This window comes from Bombus vancouverensis, chromosome 5 (assembly GCF_051014615.1).
Source record: "Bombus vancouverensis nearcticus chromosome 5, iyBomVanc1_principal, whole genome shotgun sequence".
Lineage (NCBI taxonomy): Eukaryota > Metazoa > Arthropoda > Insecta > Hymenoptera > Apidae > Bombus > Bombus vancouverensis.
In genome coordinates, this window is record NC_134915.1 from 15900177 (window position 1) to 15912575 (window position 12399).

The window sequence follows — 12399 nt, forward strand, 5'->3', positions numbered from 1 at the left end:
TTTCTTTCTTTTTCTCTTTCTTCTCCTCCTCCTCGTATTCTTTATCCTCGATCTGCTGTCTCACTCGACATTTCGTTAATTTAGTTTCAACGCAGATACGGCTTTCCGGTTTAACATGCATACAGATAAACGATTTTCGTGCTACCTGGCACCGATAGCTGGATTTAAGCGAAAGTCGCAGATACGCGTTTTCGGCGTAACACGGCAGATGCGAGCAACTTACGAGAGGCAAACGGCCGTGTGCGACCTGAGCTCGAAGTCGGGCGAGTTAACGAGGATGTCCCGCGAAATGGGCGAACGGGTGGATAAAATAGCGGGCGTTGGCCACGGTCACGCGTGTCACGCAGCCGAAAAAAAGGAGAGATAATCGAAAGAAGCCAGCCGGAGGGCGAGACCGCGCGTTCTTTCACGTACACTCGCGATGAACGACGCGGGATTTCGTATGCCGAAGAAAGAACACGAATCCTTCTTTTTCCGCTCTGTCAGAGCCGAGAGAGATAAAGAGCGAGACAGAGAGGCTGAACGGATGTTGAGACGACTTTAAATGCATCCTGCGTGCCGCCTCTGTTTCTCTCTGTGCCTTTTTGTTCCTCCTCTCATTGTCCTCTACCGTTGTTGGCCGTTTTCGCCGCGCCTCTTACGTCCACTGTCCTCATCGTCCTCTCTTTATTCGCCCCTCTTTTTCTCTCTTTCGTTTCTCTCGGCGAAACGGCCCTTTCTCCCAAAACGCGCAAAAAATGCGGTAATAAAGCGGCGGATCGAGTTTTGGAACGAAGCCGACGCGCATGGCGGACAGCGGGCAAACGTAAATGAAAACGTGACCACGAACGATGGTTGATGCAAAATTACCGCATCCCTGGGTTCCACAACACCTCAGGATGCATTGCATTTCGTCGCTTTGCGCGATCTCAGGCCGCAGAAAAGGGAATGACACCTCCTTTCTGTCCGATCCTATTCGTGTAAACAGGGGATTTCTCTTAATCGAATAACTGGTTTGTATCGTAGAAGTATTTCGTTGTTCCGTATAATACACGTACAGATCGTGTGTATTTACGGAAGTTCGTATCTTTGTCGATGGAATTAGAAACACAGAGTTTGGCTGAGAAGTTCTGTCATCGATTGGATGTCGCAGAGAGCACTCCGTTTCGGATGTTTTCTCCGTAACTTTTGTGCCTTACGTGTTTGCGTTGCGTGCAGTCGCGCGTCTTCCAATTCCAAGAATTTCGATATTAAACGCCAGAGTTTCGATATTCGACATAGACTGGAAAAGAAGAATACAGAAACTGACAGAAGTCGTTCCACTCTTCTCGAGAAGACTCTTTCTGTCTCCGTTTGATATTATCTTCGCACCACGACGATTACCGGCGCACGCTGTATGAAGCGAAGTGCCGTCCCCCCCCAAAAAAAGAAAAAGAAACGCCTGATTTCTCAATTTTCAACCGGGTCCAGACTCACGACCGCCCATTTGTAGTCGTTTATGGCAAGGCACTATGGATCGTCGGCGTCTACCTACTAATTACTAATTAGCAATTAGATCCGAGCGTGCGCGAGCTGCTTTTCTAGGACAGCAGCTCGCTGAAATCATCGCGTTCCAGCTTAATCGTCGTTCGTGCTAGAAGCTTGACGATCCCCTGCTCCCCTCCCCGTGTGGCGCGACGCGAGCGCATTGTCCGCTTTATTAATAATAATTACGGCTTTTCCCAGATTTCTGTCCGATTTTCCTCGTCCCTGAGTCAATCTCGAAGGCGGTCGCGAGCTTTCAAAGGAAATTGGCGCTCGTTAACAAGCCACGTTGCATGGCCAGTGGCCGGCTAATAGGTGGAAGCTGCTTTAGGGCAGATTTAAACAGCAGAAAGCGATAGAAGCGATCCTACGAACGTGTTGTAATAGCGCTAGCTCCTAATTATCTGACTATCTAACTAGACAGAGGGGTGGTTTCTTTTTGGTTTAGTTTTTCGGCTAAGTGGTTTGCTAAATAATCGAACTTAATTGTTAATAGGCGATCGTCTCGTCCTATTTCTTTTTTTAAATTATTTAATTCGTACTTTACAATTTGTCCAGCCGGACATTCGGTAAATTTTTCCAGCTGTTCGTCCTATCGAACGAGACACTCGACGTTGCGAGTCTGCTCGATCGTAGGTAGCCAGAAATTTGTTTAATCGTAAAATAAACGAGCTTCGTGCATTCGATGTGCGATAGTTCGTCAATTAGATCAAATTCGTTTGATCGTAATTGGAGATGGAATTGGCGAAACTAGCTCGCTAAATTTATGGTTATTCGTGTCGTTCCGCTTAATTTAGAGCGAGTCGAGAAAAAGTATCTCGCACGCTTCTCCATTCGGATATCTTTATCGCATCGAATATCGATCATGAAATATCTTTACAACGACGTAATATACCATTGCTATTTATATCGATACGCGTGTTCTTAGCGTTAGTTCTTAAACGTAAAGAAATAGCAGCGACGTTAAAGAAGCAGTAATGAATTGAAACGTCAACTTAAATAATACCAGCATTTCGTTTCGCAAACCCATCACCGTAAACCTAGTTACATATCCATACTAAATACAAGGTGTCTCATAATATACGACACGCAGTGGAATTTCAAATTCAGCGCTCGCGCACAAGATCCTATATTTCACCTTGTTTTCGAGTTATAGTTAGAGGGAATTTTATGTTCCAACAAGCCATATCTGCTTACCGATGGATTCTAGCATTCGAAATGACCACGTTGAGCTCGATGCGAGCCAATAAACGTCCCGTCAACATCTTATTCTCTTACTCTGGCAATTACTCGTGGCTCTCTCAATCTGTTATTCTAATTCGCTGGAAGCCATGTTCAACCGTGCGGTATCACTCGAGTCTAGAACTTCATTCGTCGAAAGAGTCGTTGCAACACGACGAAACTCGCCACAACTCGTAGCACCAACCACGTGAAACAAGATGTATGCACTACCGTAGATGATTATGCGAAACGGCGACTTCAGAACTCCACGGACGTCGCTTTGATACGCGTAAATTCAAATTACGTAAAATCATACGTACAACGACTCGCCAGAGTATTCCAACACCTGTGAACACTCGCATATTTGCGCGAAATATTTCGAAATTTCGTTAGTATCGTAACGACAACCAACTATCGCGATGCTGCTGGGGCAAATTGCAAACGATTCTGACCGTGTACACAGAAGTTACGACACATTTAGTGCAAATATATATATTTTTGACGAAGTTCACGAAAGTATTTAAACAGGTAATCATTCTCGATATTAACCAGTTGGTCGTTTTCCACGAGTATACTCGTCACGAAGAAATGGCCATAGTTTGTGTCACGACGAGCGCTGTCGGTAATAAAATTAAAAAATAAAACAGTCCTTTCGTTACAATTTAATTCTATGTTACAACAGCCACGTATACTCTGCCTTCGACGAGTATACTCGTCGTCGTTTACTCTTTTGCGACAAATTTTAGGTACGCGCTTTTCAAAGAAGTCGCAACAGCAAACCGGTGAATAAGTCTCAGCATTCGACGAAATCGCCTAAGTGTGACTATTCGTACTCTTCCTTCTGTAATCACTTTATTAAATATTCGCAGTGAATATCTTGCAACCTGTATGCATGTTATCAGATTGGGTTTCAACTTTACCCTCTCACTCTCGCTGAACGTTACATTCAAAGTCAAAGTTCGTAAGAAAGCGATAAGTCGGATATCTCAAAGTAAAAACTGTCAAGCTTTCCAAAAGGAAACACGATAGAAACTCGTCAATTTCCCGCGTTCTGTGGACTGTAAACGCACAGTGGTTCTAGATATTTCCACGAGCCAAGCGCGCGTGTTTCCTCGGTGAAATTTCTTAAGCTTGTCCGACTTGTAGCAGATAACGCGAAACGCTTAAACGTCCCGAGTCGAGACAGATAACGAGGAACCTCCTGAATGTCGGAGACGCGCATAAATAACGCGGGACGTACGAAACATCGGGTGGATAGATAGCGGAAACGTTTTGTGCGTCAGGATTTTAATAGGCGGATAAATTCTCCTCGACGATCGATAAAGCTTCACCGCTGTTTAAGAGTTCGACGTCTCGTCAGCTTCGGACAGGCTGGAATCGATAAAGGTTCCAACGAATTTGTCACTGACTCGAATCGAGGAAAATTTCTGAAAAAAGAATCGGAGATCGCCGATCGGAACGGGAAGAGAATGTGAAAGCGTGGCATATTTTACAAGTATCTGTATAAGAAATTGCAAAGTTAAAAGAAATGTTACATTATCGATTAGAGAAACTGGTTGCATTTACGTACCTACTGGATCTTTGGAATTTATCAATTTTTCTTTTTTTAAGTTGTATCTCGTAGAATTACGTATAGGCGCGAGATTATCCACTCGGTTAGGAAGGTAGGAAAAATTGATCAAAAATTGTTGTAATATATTCTTCAACACCAAGTCGCGTATCAAGTATTTTCTTAAATGTTAATTTTACCAAGTATTTCGATAGAAATTTGGCCAGCGTTTTCAAAGATCTTCGGCGATCTTTTCACATTTTTACGTTCAATCTCCTTAAATGAAAAGCATTACAGTAGTTTTTTTATCGTCCAAAGGATCGTCCAAAGGGATCAACCGATTTCGTACAAAAGAAGAAGATAAGGTAACTGTTAATTTGAAAGTCTTAAAGCATCAGACTTACAGTATCTTACAGTATCAGTCTTAAATATCTACTCGTAGCATTTACAGACAGACTACGAATGAAAATGGCCAAAACCTTATTCCTCTTCTAGCCTTGCCGCAAATTCGCCGAAAAAGGTCAATGGAAACTAACGATGCGAACACCGTATACATTTCATACGAATATCTATGGTGGCTGTTAAGTGGGCGACAATCTTTATACGTTTGTAGGTCCGTGCCGCGAGAACGGTTGGAATCGATTGGAACACGTATTTACGTGTCGTGTAGCTGGCAAGCACGCAGGCAAAAACTACGGCTGTTGCGCGAATCGGTGCATTAGCGCGTATCACCATGCACGAGCTCGTAAGCGTACCGATCCAATTAGCTTTCTCGTTCGACGGCATTCTCAAAATTTATCCACCTCGGTTAATTAATTGCTGGACGCGCAGTAGCACGTTGGTTCGTCGTAATTCTGCCGATAACCTGGAAATATCCAGCAGTGGCAAAGTGAAGCGATAAAGTATTCTCATACAGTGGTGTTCCTTTTTGTCGCATTTTTATCGTCGTTGATCGAGAAAGTTGAACGTTCAGAGTAAATTATCTAATCGTCGTATCGATGGAAGATAATTGGGAATCGAGATTTACGCAGGGGAAATGCTACCTATGATTTCGCCGATAAATACAAGAGGATATTAGGTTGTCCGGAAAGTTAATTTCGTTTGAACAACAATTTCTGTTTTATATTATTTTATTGAATTAGGTCTGATCCATTTTCTATTCTATTTCTATTATTACGTTCGTGCATAATCCAATAAATTAATATAAAAGAAAAAGCATCGTGCGTCTATTATTTTCTTAATAAAACGAAAGAAGCTAATTTTTCGGACAACCTAATATACGTATCTCGTCAAGAGTTAAATATCGATCTATTCGACGCAAATCACTGTGAAATAGTAGTTTCGTTTCTTGCATTATCGTTTTTGCTGCGGTGTTGGATCGTTTTTCACCGCGAGACGAGAATACGCGAATTTGCAGTAACTGGAACGCGATCGCGGAAGTATCGATAGCTTTTGCTAATTGAATGATCGCGTAAAAAGCAAATGGAATCGTTGCCTGTGATTCAACGTGTTCGTGTTTGATGCGGCGTTTCGATTGTGAAACGAGGAAGAGATTTTGCTCGGCAAACGAATTATGTATCGCTTACGTTAAACTCACTTTCGGTTACCCGGTTCCGCACGTAACGATTTTTCAACGGGTTCGAATGGAAGAGCCGCGAGAGAAATTTGTACCATTTTCTGACATTATCGCGAAAGTTCCGATCGAGAATTCCTTTTCCACTAGATCCACGCACAATGAAATTTCGATTAAATAAATTGCCTCCATCGATCGTTACAAATTGTTTAGCAAGCTCTACGTATTCAAATTTTAATACAAATTCTACGTAATTGAAGTTTCTCTTTCAATGAATTTTTTCTTTCAATGAGACTTTTCGCGCTAAAGCGTAGAATTGCGAAGATCGTGCGTTTTACGTAGGAGAAAACAATTTCAGAAATTTTATTCCTATTTACTTTTCAATTAGTCTCTCTCTCTCTCTCTCCCTGCGAGTTAGAACGAACTTTCAGTTGCATTTCTCTTCCGTTTACACTCGTCGCCTACTTTTCTAATCGCCAAATTCAACGTATTTCGTGCTTGAGATTTACGCTCAAAGCTTGCGAGTCGAACTTGACTTTAAAATATACCCATTGTATTTCTTCTCCTCTCTATGCCTTTACTATCTCGTAAATTTTATACATTTTCTTTTTCCCTTCCAGACGAGGTGTTTTGGAGCTGACACACTCTTCTGTTCCTGCCACTGGGGTACGTAACTTCGACGACGAATACCCAAAACTTCTTTCTGCCCGACTTTACGTTCTGCGATCTTTGTACTTTTATAACGTCGACTTTTAAACTGACCAGTAATTACACGGAACTAGACGCTTTTCCGACATAAACATAGCCTTGAAGTACAGACGTAATTTTTTTTTTAATTCGATTCCTCTTGTGGTTTTTTAATTTTCTAGCTGAAAAATTGCGGAAAAAACCTGCCGGAAGAAGCAAATCTTCCCTGCGAACGCCAAATTTCGCGTATTTCGTTCAAAAATAAGCCCGATCCCAGTACAAATTCTCTAGCTTCGAGAATATTTCTTAACCATTCGCATGACTTTTACCAACGCCTATGTTGCACGCCAATGATGGTTACACCGTGAAAAACGATCGAAAGACTCGCAGACAATATGCGATAAACGATGAAAAAGAGCGAAATAAAAAGATTACGTTTCCACTTCCAGACTATCCTGTTTACGTCTCGAAAAGATGCACATAATCGGCGGTTAGTCTAAAAAGGATCGATAGAAATCACTCGGTTCTATTACCGTTACGCGAGAACCTCTCCTTCGCTTACGATATTTAACCATTGTTAGAGGCACGATTTTCTCATTCGTTACGTTCTTCCTGCGCATCTTCCAGATTAAAAAATTCCATCCACGTAACACGACTGGCCTAATACACCGTTTCGTCTTACGTCAGGCTGCTCCTAAACGCTAAAAATCTCTTTGCATTTCGTTGCGCGCCTCTAACAGCGAACTCGAACCGTTCGATCGCTGCAATCGGTCGCAATTGCGTAACAGCAAGGCGCGTACCGTTCGCGTAGCCGATCAAAACACGCATCAAAATACCTTGCCAAGCGGTAGGCGTGCGCTTGTTCCTCTTCGAGGTGGCCTGCCACGAAGCACGTTCGGTAGCTCCTCCGAGTATCTGTTGCAAACTACCGGTGCAGCTGCGCGCCATGGTTGCCTCCTATCCGATGGTACCGATATTTATACGTGTATCTAGGTGCTCGTGTACTTGCCAGTTGCTTCACGCGATACCGTGCTAGATTTACCAGCGTTCGGCCTGCATACGGGCGGCTCTGTTCGCCAGCCAGCTTCGCTAGTAAATACTCGTTTCACGAGCGCGCTCGTGCTTCTATATAACGTACATGCAGGCCTATATAATGTTAATACCTGTTGCTTGTCGGCACAGCCGTGTATACACACCCACGAGTCAGTGGAGGAAGAGCGCGCGAACACGGATCGATCGCTCGATATTTTCGGTCGTGGAGAATTATTTCGCGTCGTAGGATACTTCTTCGCGTCGTTGTTACGAGACAATTCGTGGCGAGCTTTTGATCGACCACATTTTCCCGCTCCCGTTTCGCCCAGGCTCGTTGGAATGAAAAACGATCGGTAACCAGGTCCAGCGACACGATGACGGAGAGTCGTCATCGGTGAGGAAGAAGTCCGGCAGCGTGTTGGTGTTTTTTTTTAAGGGAGGTGTTCAATGCCGGAACACTGGAGGAAAGAGCGGTCAAGATGTCCAATTGGTCATTTTTCGTGTCTGATCGTTCAAATCACTTATCAATTCACTTATCTATAAGAACGGATTTTGAAAGATTTGACAGCGAGGAGACGAACTTGTTTTACATCGTATCTTTTTCGAGACACGAGTCGATTACCAATGTCGCGACGTCTCGTCTATGGTGTCACGGAAGAGTAAAAAGAGAATAAAATGACGTCTGTGCTAACGGATAAACCTGTAACTCATTGAGTTTGCTCAGTTGTTTCGCGTCGACAGATACACCTGCGTATGTGCAGATTGGTACGACGTTGACGATATCGGCTAAAGATTGATCGAGGTGGTTGGCACGTGGATTAATAGAGATTGATAGGAGTAATACAGTTGGAATGAACTTTGAAGTTGATTCGTTCCTCAAACTTGTTTCTATGTGTCTGAGTTGTTGGCAAACGTATCCAGCGTTGAGCAAACATCGGTAGATTTTCCAGATGTATCTCGAATTCCGAACGTATTATTACACCAAATGTGAATATCCTGTTCTATTTATCGTCCAATAGGTGTACAAACGAATAAACTTGGTGGCATTTAATCGATGAAAGTTTGATCAACGATCCGTCTTTTTAGATCTTTCAGTATCTCAGACCCAAGAATTCCGAAACATTTCACAGATATTCTTCACGCAGATCTGGTTATCTTAAGGATCTGGGTACGCTTTCAGTCATTGATTGACGCTTTATCTGGCTATCTATCGTTTCTAACGTGTAAAGGGTATTTGTCTACCTATTAAGCGCAATGCAAGAGGCGAAGCAGGACTTATCGAGATTTATCGAGGTATCGTGAATTTGCAGCGCTGTCATTCGCGAATTCGACACGATAAAAATAAAATGATATAAAGACCAGGGATCCTTTTAGACAAGTTTCTGTTATTCGAGACATGTTGATTCGAGTGGAACAGCAATGACCCGTCAGGGCAGCTCAAGAGCCGTATAGAACGACTAGCGGAGTGGCGATCGATTACGTGTAAATACTAAGTAGCTTGTCATTCGAATTATTTCACGACTTTTTGCTAGTCAGAAATCATGTTTCATTATATTTGACTTTCCTCTTTTCCACCCTGTCTCACTTTACTTTTTCTAAGTAAACTATCTTCCTCTATTTATTTTATTTCTTCCTTGTCGCGTGCTTACGATCGACCAAATGTTTCTGGATCGGACGGTTCTTTCAATCGTTTTAACTATGTTTTCATTAGCACGAGCGATAATAAGATTATTCTGTCGAAACACACGATGAATATTATCGCTTTCGTACAAGATCTGTGCATTTACAAACCAGGAATATTTGCTTCGTTTCTCTACGAGTTGATCTCTTTGACGCTGGTCCTCGTTTCACGGCGAAATACAGAGAACGCGTTAATCTCTCCATCTCGCACCTCGCGAGCGTAGGTCGTATCGTTATGCAACCGACCGCTCCGTGGGTCGCGATTTCGAGCAACCTGTTTACGATCGCACAGTCGCCGCAACGTAGCTGACAAGTCTTTCTGAAATATTGGGAATATTCGCTCGTCTATCTACCAGTTACGAGAAAAATTCGATTCTCAGTCAAGTTTCGTTGTCTATCTTAAGAATGCCTTCTTACGATTTGACAAATTTTCCAACAAAAATTCCACGCAGAGGGTGAATCGCTGAAATTACGCTGTATCCGCGGTAGAACTCGATTTATCCGAACTGATATCCGATTTATCGAATAACATTCCCAAACTTCTATTACTCGACTGCGGACAACAGGAATAAATATTTTTACCTTGCTACATACAGATTTCACCTTAATCTTTGCACGACTGAAAGTTTCGACGCGGATTTGTACATACCGAACGAACAAATAAATAAGAGAAACCGGCATACCCAGTGTAAAAGAAGAAATGGCCAGACGCAGCGGGTTATATCGACAAACCGCTGAAGGATCACCCCAACAAACTGACCACAAAACTGCTGGACACCGCAGAAGAATACGAAAGATTAAAGAGACATCGCACTTTACATCTACTTTGTATACGTCACTGAGTGTAAGTTACCACAGACTGTGCTGATTCCTCGCTGTAGACACGATAGACCGCGTATGCGCGAATTAAAATAAAAGAAGAAAGAAGTCTTCCTACGTAATAACGTATTTTCATATCGATAGCGATGCAATTTCAAATGCAGTATAAAATTAATCCACGTAAAAATGAACTTGGATCGTACGGACGAATAAACAACGAAGATGCTATTATTCTGTTGAACAAATTGTCCGAATGCGCCGGATAAACGGACTTTTGCTGTACTTGTTATCGTAATTTGATCGCTGAATTTCTCAATACAAATCGCAATCTTCCTATCTCGAACGTTCCTTCGCAAACTATAGAAAATTCTCCCAAAGTTGCCTAACTCTGTCAAACGATATCGTAACTTTACCTTAAAATTCTAAATTACCAAACGTGTGGTTTTCTTCGAACTCTCGATCCTCCTGCAAAGAGACTGGACAAAGATCCCTAAAGAAACGGTGAAAGAGATTGCAAAGCGCAGTGTGGAGGAACCGAAGAGGCGTAAAGACGCTAGAAGACGAACCACGGGCAAATGACAAATTGTAGTCTATTTACCGCGCGTCGTTCAGCACGAAACATCTCGGACACGCTTCGATCCGCGTGGATCCGGTCGTATACACGCGGTAAAACGAGGTACATACTACGTATATACCGTGTCCAGCGGATATTTAGTTGTACACACAAAGGTTTACAGGTTGGCGGTAGAATCGGTGGGGATAAATCGCGTGGACGTCGAATGCAACGGCCAACGAAAGCTCGCTCGTTCCTCGAGAACTGCTCGAGGAATCATGAGCCGCGCGCTGACGTAGGATCATTTATTTGGAGGACACGGTTTGCCGAGCGCGGCGAGGGGATGCTCGATAAACTGCGTTATTTATTGCGCTCCTAAAGCGCAACTCGTTTGATTATTTTTTTGCGCGACCGAGTCTCCGCTCCGGGAAAAACTGTTTCGCCGCGGCCACGATGATTTATGGGGAACGATGCACGGGACCGAGTAAGGCCTCCTTCTTTCCTCGGCAATCAGTTTCGGGAAGCTTGTCGGAACGCTCCGTTACGCCAGCGCTTTCTTCCGTGAACTGATTCCACGGATTAGAATTCTTCTCGGATTCCGATAAACTGCTGACGATGAGCGAATTTCGAACACAATGGGAGAGGAGGATTCTCTACGAGGAGAATGAGAAACGTCTGTACAGACATTCATCGATCGTATTAAATATTTTATCTACAGTGTATCGAGTATTTGTTGATTTGTGACTTGTTAAGAAAAGTAGAAAAGTAAGGAGACAAATTTTCAAGGAAACATTCTACAAAAGAGTATCTGATCTCCTGCAAGATGCAGAACGGATAAAAAAGTTTCCTCTAAACTCGTAAAAATACTATCGTCGTTCGCTAAAGTAATAATATGAAAAAAATGTCACGAGAACCAGCGAATATATCGATGAATCGTCTAGTGCATTTCGATGTAGCTGTTGGTCGATTATTATCTGTCCTATTCGCCAGACATCGCTCTTCGTCATTTATTTCGTTCTCCAATTCTCTTTCCTTCTTTTCTTTTTTTTAACTTAGCAAGAACTCGAATACACTAAAAGACCATGGGAACTATTTGAAAAAATTCGTCACTGAAGAAAACGGAGACTTCTTCGGCCGATATGTCGTTTAAAGAGCGTTAACGAAATGTCGATTCTATAAGAATATATTTGCTTGTACATCTTTGTCGAATTTGGCAACGAACTTTCCAGTACATTCCTGCAAAATTACGTCGTATTTATACCGTCGAGTCATCGATCATGTCAAAGCTCTCCAACACACGACGCACTGACGACAAGCTAAATTTCTTTCCTCTTCAACATCCGATCAAACATCGTCCTACACGCCAAGCCATACTATCCGTGGCAAGGCGCACGAGCGTTCGATGCGTTTCATCCGCCACTATTTCCATATTCGTACGGGGAAACTATTTTTCTCTTCCCTCTCTCTCTCTCTTTCTCTCTTTCTCCTAAGCTGGTGCGTATACATCGTGGAAAGATTACCGTGTCTCGTTGTAGGCGTTTCGGTACGTAGACGTCTCAGTACGTAGACGTAGCACATCTGGGATCGGTGTCCTCTAACGGGACGCGATGCAAATTTCAGCCAAAGCCAAGGGTATAGATTCCTGTTGCACGTGCCTGCGGAACTTGTAACGACCTCCAGCTCGGGGGTGTTCCGTGGAAATCGATTCGAGTACGAGTACGTTGCCGACTCTTGCTAATCCAGCGGGGAAATTTGTAATGTTGACGGTGCAAGTGTGGAGTT

At 43.0% G+C, this 12399-nt stretch overlaps 1 protein-coding gene across 5 annotated transcripts in view; it reads left to right on the plus strand.

The window, feature by feature from the left end:
* The window catches only part of LOC117158660 (uncharacterized), a 267429-nt gene that overhangs the window by 210040 nt on the left and 44990 nt on the right, over window positions 1–12399 (plus strand). For 3 of the 5 annotated variants that reach the window (XM_076618345.1, XM_076618344.1, XM_076618346.1), the window contains one exon: window positions 6467–6512. The exons of the other annotated variants lie outside the window; for them this stretch is intronic. The gene's annotated coding sequence lies outside the window, so the exon portion shown is untranslated. The remainder of the gene's footprint in view (window positions 1–6466; window positions 6513–12399) is intronic. 5 annotated transcript variants of the gene reach the window in all.